Below are 17,444 nucleotides of genomic sequence, written 5' to 3'. Positions count from 1 at the left end.
ACTTTTAATCAGATTAGCATTGCCAAAACCATATTTATAACGAGGAGTGTCACTACCATCACTAACAAAGTCACGATCAAATCGATACCAACATTGTTGAACCAGATGACCAACCTTACCACAGAGCTGGCATTGCACTCGTGGACGACCTCTACCACGACCACCAGATCGACCACCTGAAGAACTAGAGTATGATTTACGATTAAAATCCTTAGCAGGCCTGGAATCGAAGGTATGACGATTCGCAGCCTATTCAACATGAGCACTCATTGGAAGATTGTATGCTGAAAAATCAAAAATCATCCAGCTGAGTTTCAACATCAATCAATATGTTGTTGATAACATCCAGAGTGAGCGTTTCACGCATGGTGGTTATAACTGCCATAAACGGCTGATATTCGCGAGGTAATCCTTTTAATACACTCACAATTTGTTCAACCGGAGTAACAGGACTTCCACATGACTCAAGCGCATCGTACATTTTCTTAACACGAGTGAGATAGACACGCGTGCTATCATCTCATTTTTTTTAAGAGATTAAAGCTTATATAGCTTATTCATCACCGTCGTGGTTAAACAATTGGCAAATAATTGGATCACCTTACTCCACACTGCAATCGCCGTCTCGACACCAACAAACTGAGGTAATAATTTAGGATTGATGGTAGACAACAACCATGATGCAAGTGCACTGTCTTGCGCCATAAAATCCTTAAACGCCTCATTAAAAACAACCTCACCAATTTGATCAAAAATGGTTTTTGGTGGCGCTGGCATCAAACCAATCAACAGTCTCTTCAGACGATGAATGCGAACCGTGAACATCACATGCTGCTTTCAAAGCAAGAAATTCATCTCGACCAAGACAACGTTCACCTTCTTGTTAGTGAACATGTCATATCACACCATCGAACTACCTCCAGAGGCTGAGGAGAGATTCAGACTATCAAGAACCATCACCGTAGACAGAAACTAGGAGCCAGAACCTTCAGCGAATGATGTCATCTTAAGAAAACTTGAAATAAAACTTAAAGGAATTATTATTCAATTGATGAAAACTCATATTGCTTACAAAGAAATATTAGTGCTCTATATATAGCACTCTAAAATGTAAAAAGATCATGTAGCTTGCTTGCTTAAGCAGCTACTTAACAGATTAACAACCCTGACAACTTCTCACCATCTTAACCGCCTAATGCAACAGTTTAGCAACAACTCTTGGCATATGTACCGTTATAACTGTCATTCAATGCTGCTACATTCAACAGGGATCATCGCACCCATTGCAGTTGTTTTCATTGTGGGTGCCTACATCTTGGCAGGTGGTGCCTTTGATGGTACATCCATCATTAAAATAATTGTATTATATATATATATATTAAAAAAGATAAAACTAAATTTACTCCTCACATGATTTTACAATTATTTTAATCTAAATTCAAACTAATAAAATTTAAATTAAAAAAAATCAAATATAACGTCTATTTGACCGCTGTATTTAAACCTAAAATATTTTTGTTAAAGAACGTTACGGTCGGAGTCCAGACAATGGAATAGGGAGTAGTCCACATCAGTCTGGCAAAAGTTTGGAGCAACCGACTCCTCACATGACTCAGTTGCTTGTCTATATTTATTAATCAAAACGTCAAAAAAGTTCAACGTGCCTCTGCATGGGAACATGTTTCAAACTTTGGACATTTATGCCGATTATTTGGACTTCTGACAAAGTTTCCCGCTGCGACTTAATATTACGCAAATAATTTGAACATGTTTTACCCAAAACTTCCACCGTCATCGGATCCCATCTCCTTAAGATCACCAAAGAGATTTGGCCGCATCTATTTGCAGATCGCATAGCACCGTATGAAACTGTCGCCTTCCCATCTTGATTCACAACCGTTGGATCATTCTGACCCACCAGATAAAGCATCCTCTATTCTGGCATGATTCGATTGGCCACGTGGATTTGGGGTCCACTTAACCCTGTTCTTTAAAATTACTAAAAACAAATCAAAGACGGGAGATAGGACCATGATTTGCTTTCTTATTTTTAGAATTTAGAGTAGACTCAAAAGAGTTGGGTTATTCGGTGTGGGGCTCCCTTAGGCAATGATAAGTCAACTCATGTTTCTTTCTTATTTGTTTCTAATGGTAAATGATTATGATTTTATTCAAACTGTTTTGAATATTTCTTGGAAAGTATTGAATTATCAGTCGTGGAGGTGGTCAGTCCCCCAATGGGGTAAAGACTTGGTCCTCTGCTTCAATACGTTTAGGGATACTGCACTCCTTTTCACTGTTACAAGCAACTTCTACTGGGAAACACTTTCTATGATATTCTCCGAAGTTTGAATAAAGAGTACTAAATATGAAAAAAAAAGGAAGTACCCGAAATTTGTTCAAAACTTTATACTAGAAGTTAATAAATTCAAAATGATTTATCATTTCTAAGATTTAGACATTAATTTTCTCTATAAGAATACAATGTACAAACACTTACCTCATAGACCTACATGATAGAGCTATTAAAACCTAAAATCTCTAGGAATAACAACACTTACTTTTATCATTAAGGCCACTTAATAGATTTACTCAACCCTATTAGAGCTAGTATTAAATATGAAAGAGAAATGCTTCTGATGGGTCTAAAACCTATTATAGTTTTTTGTGCTTAAACCTGGAACTTTTAGTAATAACAAATATTTCTTTAATCACTGAAATAACTTAATTAGCTGAACACATATTTAAATATTATTAAGATCACCTATATATATTTACCTTAATCAAAAGAAATAAATTATAATTAACTATCCATTACTATCTTAAATTTATATCAACATATGTAACTACTACCATGCCTATTCAACTTAACAGATATCATTTATCTAAAATCAAATTAAAATTTGTATTCAATTTGGGAGCAACTATCCACTTCTCGTAAATATAGTAATAACAATAATCCACCCCGAATAGGCTTAATTGCACGTTATTGTTTGTTAAGAAAAAGTGTGACAGAACGACACCGTTTGACTTTGCAATTTTAAATCTTGATAGTACGAGATAAAATAAACTAGGAATTTAACTGTCAATGCATTCAGGAACTGAAACAAAACCTAATTTGTTTGGTGGCTGTTGTCTGCGGCATCCGGTTTTGAAACTCTCCTCCATTTCACACCCTCTCTTCCGTTTCGTATAAAATCCAAACCTACCCATTTCTTATTTCTTCACTTATGCCCTTCTCCACCAGGTAAAGACGTAAAGTCGCTTTCTCCCCCCCTCCCCCCGAGCTTCCTCCCCATTATAATGTCTTCTTCTCTTTCTTTTGTTGTTTCCGTTTTTTTTCAGATAGAAAAAGGAAGGAGAAGAAGAAAGTGCAATGGCGGTCAGTTCTAGAGGGAAAATGACAGAGTTCGGGGGGATTGTTTCAAGGAAGTAGAATGACAGAAAAATAAGCCCAGAAAGAAACAAAGTCTGGATTGAACCCAAGCCTCGCAATAAGTCTTCCATTGCTGTAAGAAAAGTTGCTGTTGTTTATTATTTGTCTAGAAATGGTCAGCTTGAACAACCTCATTTTATGGAAGTTCCTCTCTCTTCTAACGATGGACTTTATCTCAAAGGTAAAACAACTAAAAACTCACAATTGCGCTTTTCTTTCTGGGTTTTGTCTTATGAAGAAACAACAGGAACTTTTTGTTTTTGTTTTTTCTAATCTTCTTCGTTTCCCGTCTCTTTTGTTTGGTTTCTTAGGAAACTATGAGGAGTTCAAAAATTTTGAATTTAATCTCACGTTCCAAGAAATGCTTTTTGCCAATTGGTTATACCTAGCTGCTGCTACTGACAAAAAGCGAACTTTCTGGTTTCTCGTGAAGGAAAAAGCTCTAAAAAATAAAATAAAAAGTGATATTTTCACGGGGAAAGAAAAAGGAAAATAATAAGTTTAAATTTTCAAAAGCTTTCATTTATTATTCTTTTGTTTGGATGGTGAGAAATGTTAGTGTCTATGCAGTAAGGGAAGCAGAGTAAAGATTGGATTAGTAAGGAGAATGTTAGTGTATGATGTATGCATGTACTTCATACATGTGCATGTGTGCATGTGTGAAGAGTGTGAGTTGGTTAGAGCTGTTAGAGCTAACAAACTCTCTCTCTCATCTCTAACGTCTTTTAGATTCCTTATCTTTGTGTATAAAGGCAGTGAGTGTTTACTTTAATGAGTGAGTTTTCCTATTATGAAGAAATGCATATTGTTTCCACTTTGTTCATTCAATACTTAGTTGTTTCAATACTCTAACATGGTATCAGTCGCCAAGGGTTGGGAGCTTCAGCGTCGTTAGTCTACTACTGCGTGTAGTTGTGTATAATGGAGATCTCCTCCGTGCAGCACATACCCAAACATGATGTGGTTAAACTTTCTGAGGGTACCTATTTACTATGGAAACATCAGGTATCTCTTATTATTGATGGATATGGTTTGCTTCGTTTTATTTCGGATGATGGAGAGCCTCCTGTGGCTGTTACAACAACGGAATCAGGTCATGCTGCGGATACTTCGACAGTTAATCTCTATCAGCAGCAAGATAAGCTGTTAGCATCGTGGTTGCTCACTACGGTTAGTACTGAAATATTACCTCATCTTACTGGACTTACTTCTGCTTATGCTATTTGGACCACTATTGCTCGATTATTTGGTGCTAGATCTAGTGCCAAGATATCATCCCTTCGACATAGTCTTCACTCTCAGCGCAAAGCTGGCCAGACAGTGAGTGAGTTTCTTGCCAAAGTCAAGTCCATTTGTGATTTGTTATGTGCTGCAGGTAGTCCAATTACTGAACATGAGCAGGTCAGTGTCATTCTTGCTGGTCTGTCCATGGAATTTGAATATGTTATTGCTATTGCTTCTCGTGATAGTTTGTCGTTAGATGTGCTCACTGAAATGCTACTTGATTGTGAGACGCGACATAAGGCTTTTCTCACTGAAGGAATTTCAGCTAACCTGGTCTCTAGATCTATTGATACTAAGGAACGTGATTTTGGATCTACTGAGGTTACTGTCACTACCAAGCAAGATGATGTTACGCGAGGACAACCGGGGGATACTTATCGTGGGCGTGGTCGAGGACGGTTTGATAATTCGAATCGTCCTAAATGTCAGCTTTGTGGTAAATTTGGCCATACAGTGCAAAAATGCTATCATCGCTTTGATAGAAACTTTACTGGTGTCTCCACTGATGCTCGAAGCAGTGAAGAGTGGAGGTCATCACAAAATTCTAGAAATAAACAGCAGTTTTCTTCGAATGCTCAAGCATTTACTCATGCAACGGGTGCATCTTTTCCTTCTCCTCATGGATTCTTTTATTCTAATCCGCATTTCATGATGCCTAGTTCAGGATCTTTTTGTCCAGGGGTTCCATGGTACCCTCCAATGCAAGTTTATGGTGGGCTAGATTCGGTTAAAAATTCCCAAGGATTTGTGAATCCATCAGCTGCATTTGTTTCTACTTCTCACACACCTCGGCCAACTATGTCCACTGGTAATATTGATCCAGTATGGTATCCTGATACGGGGGCAACACATCATGTTGCTAATGATGTGTCTCTTCTTAATACTAGTATGGCTTATACAAGTAATCATTGTCTTCATATGGGGAACAGAGAAGGAGTTAAAATTTCTCATGTTGGTCAAAGTTGTTTGCCTTCTAAAATGAAGCCATTAGTTTTGCAAAATGTCTTGCATGTGCCTGATATTCAGAAAAACTTATTATCTGTTTCTCAGCTTACTCGGGATAATAACGTCTTTATTGAATTTCATCCTTTTGAATGTTTCGTGAAGGATGCTCGGACGCAAACCGTGTTACTGACAGGGAAGCTCACGGATGATGGATTATATCAGCTCCTGTCACCTAATATAAAGCACATGCAATTAAATAATGTCTCCAAGTCATGTGGCCTATTAGACCTATGGCACAAAAGATTAGGGCATGCAACTCTTAGTGTGGTTAAAACAGCAATGAAATCATGTAATATTGCTGTCAATGAAAGCTCTTTATCTTCTGTTTGTAATGCCTGTTTACAAAGTAAAGCTCACAAGCTCCCTTTTTCGACCTCAATTACTGAGTACACTGCTCCTTTCCAATTAGTTGTCTCTGATGTTTGGGGACCAGCCCCTATTATTTCAAGTGATGGTTTTGCCTATTATGTATCTTTTATTGATGTTTACAGCAGATTTACATGGCTCTATTTGATTAAGCGAAAGTCAGAAGTTATGGAATGTTTCCTCAATTTTTATAAACTTGTTGAGGTTCAGTTTGGTGTCAAGATTAAGATATTACAGAGTGATGGTGGTGGAGAGTATCAGGCGTTGAAAGGATGGTTTTTAGCTAATGGAGTTCAGCATCGAATCTCTTGTCCAAGTACATCTGAGCAAAATGGAAAAGCTGAACGAAAGCATCGTCATATTGTTGAAATGGGGTTGGCATTACTATCTCAAGCTTCTTTGCCTTTGAAATTCTGGAGTTATGCTTTTACCTCAGCTGTGTTCCTAATTAATCGATTACCTACAGGAGTATTACATGGAAAGTCACCTTTTGAAGCCTTACATCAACAACCTATTGATTATTCAATGTTAAGGGTGTTTGGTTGTGCATGTTTTCCATTGATACGACCATTTAATCACCATAAACTTGAGTATCGATCTAAGCAATGTATTTTTCTGGGGTACAGTCCATCTCACAAGGGGTATCGTTGTCTAGATGATGATGGGAGAATGTTTATTTCTAGACATGTTATTTTTGATGAGGGAAAATTTCCGTATGAAGCTTGCAGGTTAAAGAGTCATGATCGGGCAGATTCGCACGTTTTAACGAGGGAGCTGCCACTTGTTTTTGCACCACAAGTTCGAACTCAGCAAGGATGTGGTGATTATAGTCTGGCTGGAAATGATGTATCACCTACGACTAGTGTGCACAATGAGGAAGGAGCTGGTAGTTCTCGTGAAGGAAATAGTATAGGTATTACACAATCTGTGTCAAGCTCTACTGCTGTTCCTACTAATATTCCTAGTCAACCAGCTGCTGCAGTTGAATGCGACTCCAATTTAAACGTTCATCCAATGCAAACAAGGAGTAAGAGTGGGATTTCGAAGCCTAAAATTTTTCAAGCTATAGCTTGGACTAATGAAGAACCACATAACATCAAGCAAGCTTTAACTAGTCCGCATTGGAAAGCTGCTGTTCAGGAGGAGTATGAAGCTTTGATGAGAAATAAAACTTGGTCCCTCGTGTCACTGCCGCCTGATCGAACAGCAGTAACTTGTAAATGGCTGTTCAAAATAAAGAAAAATGCAGATGGTTCAATTGCTCGCTATAAGGCAAGATTAGTGGCAAAAGGTTTTCTTCAGCAGCCAGGTGTTGATTTTCATGAGGTGTTTAGTCCGGTTGTTAAACCAGTAACGGTTCGAGTTATTCTGACTTTGGCATTATCGAAAGGATGGCAACTTAGACAGGTAGACATTAATAATGCTTTCCTAAATGGTGTGCTTGAAGAAGAAGTTTATATGACTCAGCCTCCAGGTTTTGAGTTTGGTGGTAATCAATTGGTTTGCAAATTACATAAGGCCATTTATGGATTAAAACAAGCACCGCGTGCTTGGTTTGATAGTCTGAGGAGCTATCTCGAAACTGAAGGTTTTGTGGTATCAAAATCAGATTCTTCTCTTTTTGTTAGAAAGAAGGAAGATTGTTTGATTTATCTACTTGTCTACGTTGATGATATAATACTCACGGGTGATAAAACAAGTGAGGTGCAGGTGGTTATTGACAAACTGCATGAAAGATTTGCCTTAAAAGATCTGGGTTCTCTCAAATTTTTCTTAGGCATTGAAGTCGGTTATGATTCTGGTGTTGTTGTTTTGAGTCAGCAGAAATATATAAATGAGCTACTAAGTCGCAATGGTTTTCAAAATGCGAATGGTCTTCCTACACCTATGGTTACCAATTGTAAACTTTCTGCCACTGATGGAAATCCTGTTGAGAATGTTTCTCAATATCGCAGCATTGTGGGAGCATTACAATATGTTGTGATCACTCGTCCAGACATTGCATTTGCTGTTAATCGTGTGTGTCAATTCATGCAAGCTCCTCTTGCAACTCATTTTCAAGCAGTAAAACGCATCTTACGTTATTTACAAGGGACAATTGATTTTGGTTTGCATTTCTTGGCCTCTTCTAGATTGTCTTTGACAGGCTTTGCTGATGCGAGTTGGGGAGCAGATGTTGATGATAGACGATCTACATCTGGGTACTGTATTTACTTTGGAGGAAATCTAGTTGCATGGAGTTCAAGGAAACAACAAGTTGTAGCTCGTTCAACAGCTGAAGCAGAATATAGAAGTGTTGCATATGCAGCTGCTGAAATGATATGGCTTGAATCCTTGTTGAGTGAACTGCATATTGTTCCTCATGGGAAACCTAAGTTATGGTGTGACAACTCAAGTGTTGTTGCTGTTTGTGTCAATCCGGTTTTACACTCAAAATTCAAACATGTAGAACTTGATCTTTTCTTTGTTCGCGAAATGATTGCAGCAGGGAAACTACAGGTTCTTGAGGTTCCTGCATATGAACAGGTTGCTGACATTTTAACTAAACCACTGTCAGCACCGTTGTTTATGAAACATAGACAGAAACTGTTGATTGTTCAGCTACAATGTGGAGTTTTAAAGCATGAAGTTTGAAGCAATATGGGAAATGTTAGTGTCTATGCAGTAAGGGAAGCAAAGTAAAGATTGGATTAGTAAGGGGAATGTTAGTGTATGATGTATGCATGTACTTCATACATGTGCATGTGTGCATGTGTGAAGAGTGTGAGTTGGTTAGAGCTGTTAGAGCTAACAAACTCTCTCTCTCATCTCTAACGTCTTTTAGATTCCTTATCTTTGTGTATAAAGGCAGTGAGCTTTTCCTATTATGAAGAAATGCATATTGTTTCCACTTTGTTCATTCAATACTTAGTTGTTTCAATACTTTGTTCATTCAATAAAAGCTTTCATTTATTATTCTTTTGTTTGGATGGTGAGAAAAGTATTGGTTTAAAAAATCTATGTTTCTATCTTCTCAGATGTAATCAACCGCCTAAATTCAGCGGAACTCTTGGATTACAATTTTATTATTCTAATACAATTTGGCTTAAAAAATCTATGTTTCTATCTTCTCAGATGTAATCAACCGCATAAATCTTCTCCGAGGCAAAGGCATGGCTAGTCTTTACTCTTGGTCCTCCAAACGGTAATACTTTTACTCATTCTCGACCTTTTGATCAGAATACCATCACCCTTCATTGACAGATACTAATACTTCAGTTTCGATTGTTGAACCTCAGGAGTTAAAAAAACGGTTTTGTTTGGCACGACTTAGCAGAAAACGATTTCATTAACCCATCTCACGGCGAAGAATACATTCTCAAAGGATCGGAGATTGTCGACCATAGTATCAACTCTCAAGCACACGACATAACGTCGTCGTCTTTTCGATTACCGAAACCTTCAGAGTCTCAAAAGTCAGAGAATGGGCGTGAGTTTCCATCAACAAGACGGCGGAGAAATCAGTCTTGGAGTTCCATCGATCTCCGTGAGTACAAAGTTTATAAGGCTGAGTCGAGCTCCGAGTCAGCCCGAAGACTCGCTGCTGCTTATGCGTCTACTCAGAATGATGATAAGAGGAGAAGAAGAAAACAGGTGCTTAAGGAATCGGAAATCGAAGAGATGCAAAGTACTGAAAGTCAAAGTCAGGAATTTGAGCAGGATCATACTACGGAGCTGAGTAGGGAAGAGATTTCACCTCCACCGTCGGATTCAAGTCCCGAGACATTGGAAACCTTAATGAAAGCCGATGGACGGTTGAGATTGGACAACGGTGGTGGGAACGATGAGAGCTCGAATTGTACGGCTGAAAGTTGCCCAAGTGGTAGGATTAGGGCATCGTCCGTCTTGATGCAGTTGGTTTCATGCGGTTCGATTTCGTTTAAGGATTGTGGAGCCAGCTCAGAGAAGGAGGATCATGGGTTCTCGTTGATTGGACACTATAAATCGAGACTACCACGTGGAGCAGGGAATTGTAGCCAGGTGGGAAAAGAAGCAGGGATCGAGAGAGAACTTGGGAGTTTCTCAAGAGTAACATTGGAAGATAAAGAATATTTTAGTGGGAGCTTGATTGAGACCCAGAAAGAGCAGATCCCTAACTTGAAGAGATCCTCTTCTTACAATGCTGATAGGTAAATTATGAATTACCCATTGAGTTTTGTTTGATTAATGCGCAGAATCTTAAATTTGATGAATAATTAAGTAAATTAATATTATCTTACCAGCATTTTAAATCTCAACAAATTTTATAGTATTGTCAAGATTCGTACGGGTTAACCCAGAAGGCCAGCTTTTGTTGCACAAATATAACTAAGGTTTCATGTATCTCGGCCTCTTGATTTATGGTAGCCGTTGGCATTAATGATCCGTATTCAAATTCCTGGAATTCAAAACTTGCTGTTGGGTTTTGCTGTTATAGTACTAGGCTTGAAGCAGGGACCAAGCGAAAAGCACAATTTCTGTTAACATTTTCAAGCTTATTAGATAAGCAACCATCCCTCTCAAATTTTTATTAGATGTTTGATGTGCTGAAGATTTGGTTTTGCTTATTGTTTTTTTTAATTGGATTAATTTGGGAACTTTGTAATCACCAGGAGCTCGCAGTTGCAGTTGCAGTTGGACGGAAATGAGATCGATGGAGTGCGTGCAAAGTGAATACAGAGGAAGCCTAAAACTTCATAATCAAAGAGAGAAGACAACATGGGTGAAAGTGGAAATTATAATCAAGCAGGAAGCAGAAGAGAAAATGTGTAGATCAAAATTAGTTCTTGGTAAATTAGTTATGTGAATTGTATAGGTTCGTAACAAACAATGAGAACCGAATGACAAGCGCAATCTTTGCGGCAAACGTGTTGCAAGCATCGGCAGAGTGAGCCCTCGAAGTAAGAGGAACCGTAGGGTTGGGAGATTGGGGAATCTTGGAAATGCCTTTTGTTAAAGGCTGTAAATTTTGTCCACTTTCAATTTGGAGCTTTGGTTTTTCAGTGGGAGTGGCTAAGTGGGTTCATTTTTTGTCTTAATTTCGGTGCATTAGCATTTTTAACCTCTAGTAGTTTCGGGCCCTTTTTCACTCTAATTTAGTTTGATCTTGAAATGGGATTCCATCCTAGATGTTAATTGTTATCGTCTGCTTTGGGCTTTGATGCCATTGTTGCTACATTTGCTTTGCAAATTTTCACCCAAAAACTGGAATAGTTTACTATTAGATGTTCACTTTTGTTTGCTAGGGTGTCGTGTAACGGAGGTGAATATATTAAGGTTCAAGAACTTAACGGTGGCTTTTAAAATAGGAGCTCAATTTGAAATTAAAAAAAGTAATATTCAATAAGATTTGATGAAACTCATTTATTTTCTCATGCTTGACTTTATTATTTATGCAACATCGAGATTGAACTGAGGATTTTAATATAATTAAAAACAAAAAAGTAATTACATAAAATATTAAAATCAATCAATCATTAGAATATTTGATTTTAACAACTTAAGCTCCACTCAATGTGTAATCTAGAGTGGAGGCGTAATATCAATTTAGCAACAAGTCATTGCTAGCTAAACATTTAAAAACCCAAGTTGAATTGTTGGGCCGAAGTCTCAAATCAACAGACTTAGTGAAGCAGTACGATATTTTTTACCAATGTGCCAAGTCCTTAACCCAAACTGTACTTGCATTATGGAATCCCTGGAAAGGCAAGGCATTTTGACGTGACCAGCAACACAGACTGAAATTATAAAACTTTTCTTCAATTCGGTATATTCTGCACAAAATCTGACTGCTTTCCAAGCAAAAGAGAAACATTATTCTTCTTTATAGAATTTGTTAATTTTATTAAAAAAATAAAATGTTTATAATTATGATAAAGATTTATAATTATAATCATAAATTAAATATATAATTAGAATATTTTCTATAATTATCGACACAAGAAATTAGTAGCTTAAGATTACACAAGAGTCGTGCAAGAAAAAAAAAAAAAAATTTAATCAAAAAACTCGAACAAAAAATAGATACGAATAAATCTACCCGTATCAGTAAATGAATCGGTAAAAGGAATCAAATTACTAAAAGATTACCAGATATCGCAAATTAAAGTAGAACGACATGAGAAAGTCATCCATGAACGTAAATCGCTTATCTAAATCTAATCCGAGGGTTCAAAGTAACGCATATAGCATGATAATAAATAAGCGTCATCTTGATCAATCAAAACGATATCAAATCTAAACTTTTAAAAATAATAAAAAATAACAATCAAACAACAAACTAAAAACATATCAAATAGTAAAGAAAAAATGTCATAAAAAATATTTAAAAATCAAAAATAAAAAAACGACAACGACGATTAACAATAAGATTAATATCTTTATTTATCAATTAACAAAAAATAAGCGAGAAAGAGAGCATTATTAAATCTTAGAATTAATATAAGCTATAACCTTCCACAAATACTTTAGCATTTAAATTTGTTTAATTTATAAAATTTTACTTTTTAATAGAAAAGAAATCACATTCAATTCCAAAACTATATATACAATTAATTAGTAAATAAATATAACTTTGATTCTAAAATTTTATAATTTAATTTTTTATTTCGACCATATAAAGCTTTTAATTTAGCAGTTAGATTTAGATGATTGGTAGTAGTAAGCAAATAAACTTTGTATCATTGCGTGTCAAATAAAATTTGTTTTGTTAAAGCATATACATAATGACCAAACTAACCACGAAAACTACCTTCGGATTCTAACCATGTATGACTGAATTTCACCTCGTTTACCACTTCATCAACCTTTAGATCAGGTGGCGTTTTAGTCATTTAATAGCAAATTGGCCTTCGAATTCATTTACCGTCCCATATACTTAGTAGACCGAGTCATGTTATAATTTACATATATAATTAATTTTTTTAGAGAATCTCTCCAAAAGCTGTGCACAAAGCCCTCTCTTTTCTTCCCAGGGAAAATCTGAACATCCTTTTGTAGGTTTTATAAAGAAGAGAAGGTTGTCTCTATTCGAATATCCATTTCGTTTGTTTGTGTTGGCACATTGTCTTAGAACAAAACCACTTTCAAAGTTCTTTACTTCCTTTTGGATTTTCTCATCAGGTAACACATGGAAAACTGTCTACCTTCTCGTTTCTTTTCCTCTTATTTCATCGAAGTCACCATTGAGCAAAAGGCTGCTCGGTGTCTTTCTTCTATAGTTATTTGCTTATTACTTGTCACTGTGCCTTTCATGATCCTATTATTTCTGTTTCTCTCATGGTTTATGATATATGTTATGGTGTTGTGATTCGTGGGTTTTGCACTTTTTTGATGAATTCTAACATAGTTATTGTAATTCTTGTTTTGTTGGAGTTAGTGGGTTTTGTTTTTGGATTCAATTGGGTTCCTTTTCTGAGCTGATGGGTCCTGTAAGAGGGTCAAAGAAGAAAAGAAAGATGGAGAAGAAACCTGACGAAAATGATTCTGCCTCTTCAGAGATGGAAGGGTCTGTTGATTGGTGGGGGGGCCTTTCCAGGAGAATGAATGGTAAGTTTTCTTCAACAGTTTTACTATATCAGATTCTGGAACATTTGTTCCATTGTTATTAACTTCGTTTTGAACTCTTCTCTTTTCGTCGTGGTGTATTGGAATTTGCTTTAGCTGACAATTCATGGCACTGCAACTATTTAAACTTAACATTTGATAGATTTTCAGTTCATGCCTGGGTTCCAGGTTTGGAAAATTTGACTGGTTTTACAATTCATATCATGTTCGAGTTAGATATGCATACATAGAGAAAATGCATTTGGGACCTTGTATTGCAGGATCCCTAATCTGACTTTTAAGTCGTTCTGTTAACCTAACACTCTTTTTCTTCATGTTATTGAATGGGGGAAGAGGATAATATACTCCTTTTTCTTAATATTAGGATACATTGAAAATTGGAAATTGTGACACTAGGTAGACTTCAAGGAAATAATATGTTTATACGATGCCGTTGTTGGTTTTTACTCCGGCCTTTTCATTATTGAATATGATAATCATTTGAACCTCAGATTGCTTTAGTTGTTAATAGATAGCTAATGCAGTTGAAAAACTGATTCTAATCTTACATTTGTAGTGATTGGATTTACTTTGAGCAAAGGTTTATGTGTAAAATTAATGGGGGACTCTGCTAGTGAGAGATGTAGTTGTAAATAGAAAGGCCTTGTTGTTGCTTTGTTCTAGATAACTTCTATTGTCTGTGGAAGTGATTGTAGATAATTTGACTGTACATTTGTAAGTTGAGAGTATTAGCCAATGTAGGTGACACAAATGACTTTTCTCAATCTTCTTCCTGGTACTTTTATTGATTTATCTAATTCTTCATCCTTGATCTTAAAGACTTTTTTTTCGTTCGGTTTATGTTCATTACTTTGTCTGTAGGTCTTTTGAATATTGTTCCTGTTCTTCCAGAAACATGCCCTCGACAAAATGAATGGTGTTTCTGTTTCCTTGAACACATTATCTTTCACATGCATGTAATTCTTATTTATATGGTCGTTATTTGTTTTGATTGAAAATGATACAGAGAAAGGAAAGCTGGAGTCATAATCTCATGAACATGAAATGTTTTTGATAAGATGAAACAAGTTATCCACCAAAACAATGGTTTCAGCTGGTCTCAATTAATGCTTAACAGTTCTGATAAATATATCGCTTCTTGATAAGAAATTGCTAGTATTCAAAGTTATGACGACCTTGAAATATCTGTCAGAGGCAGGAAATACTGCTGCTGTGAGCCTATGATTTTGGCATTCATTATATTGAATTATTTTAAGTAAAATGTTACCAATGAAATTTATTATGGGTGGATATCCTTGGTGCTTGCATCATTTATCTTTTGGTTTTAAGAAATAGGATGATTTCCCATAGCCATTAGGTTAGATCATTAATTTGCAGTCCATTGTCAGAATGCTACATTCTTATTATTCTTATTCCTCTTCATCCTTGTATCTGTTTCCCTTGCTTTCTTTGACTGTTTTCTTGCTGCTAACTTCTATTGCTTGGTTTATCTTGTATTTAGTTGCTTAATATCTTGTGATTCTTCTTGCATCACATTGAAATTCAATGCATCATTCAAGGGCACATCAGTGTTAGTTACTTCGAATATGTAAAGAAAATGACTGATAATCACTTAGAATATGTTAAAAGAATACCTGACAACCTTATGTTTCTGTTATCAGTATGTTTGATAGGTTGGAATTTAATTTTTCTCCCATCTTCAAGCTATATGCAGGATGATATCTTTTGATTGCTTGTAGCTACAGTTTACAATCCCATAGATTATATTGACTAGTATCACTTAAGAAACTATAGGGTTTGTCAATTAGGAGAGTTTAAGAAAGAAAACATTGGATAAAATAGTTAAGGGCTTGAGGCAGGTCAAAATAAAAGTATTCTTTGATTGCAAATTAAGCTAACGTGTTATTCTCTAACCTATTTAAAAGAGTTTTCAAATCAAATTCAGCATGTTTATTGCCCTTTTTCCACGAGCCTTCTTTTCTCGGGTCCATCTGAATTGTCTTTACAATGATAACTAATAGCAGAATGTATTAATCTTGTTTAATCATAGCTTCTGGGTTGGTACTAGTAGCTGAAAACCGTGCATACTTGCAGCAAGAATGTTATGCTGTTCATACATCAAGGAGATCAATTTTCTGAAACCTCTTGGTTTCTACCAGCCCTAGCTGTACTTGTCACAAATCAGACTCAATGGGTGCTGCATTATTCAACTTATGTGCATTATTTAATTGTTTAATGTTAAAATTACAAATGCAATTGGTTATGCATGTCTAATCAATATTTTCCATTCCTATGGTTATATATTGTTCTAGAAAAAGGGACTAAAAAAGTTTTACTTTTTCATTGATTCACTAATCCTGATAGTAGAAATAATGTTTCATGGTATGTATCATACATGGAACCGTAAACACTGCTTTCTTATTATTGGCTCATTCTCTTCGCAGGCCTTCAATCACCATCTAAAGGTCTCGATAAGTTCAAATCAGTTTTCAGAATTTCCAGGAAAACTTTCAGCTACATATGTTCGCTTGTGAAGGAAGACATGATGGCTAAGCCAGGAAGTTTCACATTTTCAAATGGAAAACCTGTCTTTCGAGGATCAGGTAGCTGTAGCTTTGAGAAGGCTAAGTTCTGGTGAATCACTAGTGGCAGTTGGTGATTCGTTCGGGCTAAATCGCTCTACAGTCTCGCAGTTGACATGGCGTTGTGTTGAGGCAATGGAAGAAAGGGGTCTTCATCACCTGCAATGGCCTTCCACCGATGCAGAAATGACGGAGATAACATCCAAATTCGAAAAGATTCAAGGACTTCCTAACTGCTGTGGTGCATAGAAACTACACATGTTATGATGTGTTTGCCTTCGGCAGACCCTGCAAGTAAGGTGTGGCTCGAATATGAGAAGAATCACAACATGGTCCTGCAGGCAGTTGTGGACCCTGAAATGAAGTTCAGGGACATCGTCACCTGTTGGCCAGGTAAAATCGATGACTGGTTGATGTTTCAGAGTTCGAATTTCAATAAACTATGTGACAAAGGAGAGAGATTGAATGGGGGGAAATTTGAGCTCTCTAAAGGATCGGAAATGTTTAATTTTTATTTACATCTTTGGATTTAATATTTTTATTTTATATATGCGTGTTTTAGTTACTATTGTTCATATTTTTTCTCGTTTGAGTGCGTTGTAATTTTATTTTATTTATTATTAGTGAAATCCAATTGTTCAAATATTATAATTATATTAAGGTGGCGTTTGGTTCGCTGGAATCCTTTAGAATTAGGGGGAATTGAAATTCAATTCCATCACTTTCCTATGTTTGGTTCAAGTTTTTAAAGGGGGAATTGGAATCTAATTCCATCAAGGGAGATAAAGTAAATTACATCCATAACATGATGAAATTGAAATCCTTTGGAGGAGGGAATGCGAAATTTGACCATACTATCATCGTCAATCTTTTGGTATTCGAGTAGGATTTTTTTTTATAAAATTTCGGGATCGGGTCAGATTTTTTTTTTAAATTTCGGATTCGGGTCGGGTCGGGTTTTTTTAAGTGTGATATTCGGGTCGAGTTTTTTAAGTGTGATATTTGGGTCGGGTTTAGGGTGAAAAATACCCGACCCGAAAAAAATATTATTTTACCGTATATATTTAGGAATAATTACAATAATACCCCTCTATATATATATATTTTTCAATTAAGTCATTGTTTTTATTGAATAAAAATAATATTTTTCATTATTTTGGGTTGGGTCGGGTTTCTAATTCATATAT

General features: G+C 36.2%; 2 pseudogenes; both read left to right on the top strand.

Annotated features, from left to right (window-relative positions):
• Positions 1-3,291: 3,291 nt before the first annotated feature.
• On the top strand, positions 3,292-11,112 carry LOC120116688 (annotated as a pseudogene).
• A 1,923-nt stretch (positions 11,113-13,035) lies between these two features.
• Positions 13,036-17,048, top strand: LOC120116694 (annotated as a pseudogene).
• Positions 17,049-17,444: the final 396 nt, after the last annotated feature.

The sequence above is a fragment of the Hibiscus syriacus genome, unplaced genomic scaffold (assembly GCF_006381635.1).
Source record: "Hibiscus syriacus cultivar Baekdansim isolate YM2019G1 unplaced genomic scaffold, ASM638163v2 tig00110302_pilon, whole genome shotgun sequence".
In the NCBI taxonomy this organism is placed as follows: domain Eukaryota; kingdom Viridiplantae; phylum Streptophyta; class Magnoliopsida; order Malvales; family Malvaceae; genus Hibiscus; species Hibiscus syriacus.
Note: the sequence above shows the minus strand (reverse complement) of the source record. Positions and strands in the feature narration are given on the sequence as shown.